We start from the raw sequence: 2,185 nt of genomic DNA on the forward strand, positions 1-2,185 counted from the left end.
TACCGGATGTGAGGATAAACCCCAGATCAATGGTGGATTCGGTTTTGTTGATACATGTACCCTGTAGAACCGAGTGGACCCATAGGATAGGAGGACTCACTAAGATTTAGTAATCTCACCCCAATCAACTTATATTTTTTCAGGTGCAGTTTAGTAGCGTTTGACAGATAGCAGGTTCGGGTTGACTGATAAGCTAGCTGATAGCTTATAGCTTATGACTGATGGCTGATGACTGATGACTTATAGCTTATAGCGGATGATTGATACTGATAGCTTATAAGATAATTGAAGTGTTTGGTAAAATTAGCGGTTCAATTAACTTATAAATGCAAAATGACAGAAAAGATATTTAATATATATTTATTTTATTTTAAATTAAAATAAATTACAAGGGTTAAAAATGAATTTTAATTAAAATAATAAGGATAAAAAAGGAAGAAAAAATGATAAGCTATAAGACATAAGCTAAAACGCTATTTGAAATAGCGTCTGGAAAATAAGCTATAAGCTAGAAAAATAAGTTATAAGCTCGTGATGAAAAGACCGTTACCAAACTGGTCTAAATTATCATATGAGCTTATAAGACATAAGACATAAGCTATAAGCTCAAAAACTTGACTTACCAAACAGAGCCAATATCAATTTTAACGTTTCATGCATAATATACTAGTCAGTTATGTATGGGGTGTTACAATTAAATTCTAACATTTTCCTATTTTAATTTTAATTTTAATTTTGTTGTCTATAACTATTATATTATTAAACAATAGAGTTATTAGTAATATTGTTTATTATTATCTACTACTGTGTCTACAAAAATTACGTTAATTGATAGTTGCTTAATCAACCTAGTTAATCAGTGTATTCGGTAATGATATCACTTGTGTGTTTCAATTTTTTGAAATAGAGAGACGGTGTGAGTTACAATATATGTGAAAAAATAAAATATGAAAAACAAACAAAATACTGATAGACAAATATGTGTATTCACCAATCATATGTTTTTTTTTCTCCCTAAATTCATAAAATAAATTATACTTAATTGACTTAATCAATTTTCATAAAAATAAAATGATATTGTCATCTTCAAATTTAATTTCACCATTTATAAATCTATGATATTGTCATCTTCAAATTTAATTTCACCATTTCACCATTTACAAAAAATATATTTATTTTATAGTAAAATAGCACAATTTTAAAAAATATACTCTATTTTATTTGATTTGCATATGTCTAAAATTAAATAAAATATATCATAAATATAAAATAATTTATTTTAATTTTATACAAATAAGATAATTAATTATAATAGAGATAAAATATACACTCTCTTATCTATAATAATTTTGTGTGTGCAGTTTTTAAGTCTTTTAGCAATAATATAGTTATCTTATAATCAACAATATAATTATTTATTAAAAATATATTTATTTTAGAAGCATGTTGTCTAATTATTTAAGAATTATAATATTTTTATATATGAAACCACTCATACCATGGAAAATAATTAATTTAAATTTGTTAAATCACAATATTTATTCTCTAATTTTTTTAATTTTTAGTTTTAAAAACTAGTAGAAGACCCGTGCGTCCACACGGGTAAATCAAATTTTAAGATGAATAATGTATTACAAATGCAAAAAAAGAATTTTAAAATTCGAATGAGAAATGTTAATTTAAGATTCACAAAGTATAATATAGATGAAATGAATCTATATATAGTAGGTATGTAATATTTAAAAAGAAATATTTATCAAATCACCAAATTGATAAATTTAATATGTCTAATAACTATAAATTTACAAGTATGAGTAATAACTATAAATATTTATAAATATCACTGATAATTATAATTAAATATTTATAATATTTTATTGTTTAAATAAAAAAGGTATTGTGGTGATAGTGTCCCGTGAAAATAATGAGTTTATGCTAATTATAAATATTTATAATATTTTGTTGATTAAAATAAAAAAGGTATTGTGGTGATAGTGTCCCGTAAAAACTTCTTAGATGAGTAGTTTTCGATTTTAATTGGTATAACTAAAATTAGTTAGAAATGTAATGAAATGTAATGAAAAACTTATTATTATTATTATTATTATTATTATTATTATTATCATTATCATTATCATTATCATTATCATTATCATTATCATTATCATTATTATTATCATTATCA

This window comes from Vicia villosa, linkage group LG7 (assembly GCF_029867415.1).
Source record: "Vicia villosa cultivar HV-30 ecotype Madison, WI linkage group LG7, Vvil1.0, whole genome shotgun sequence".
Taxonomy (NCBI): Eukaryota; Viridiplantae; Streptophyta; class Magnoliopsida; order Fabales; family Fabaceae; genus Vicia; species Vicia villosa.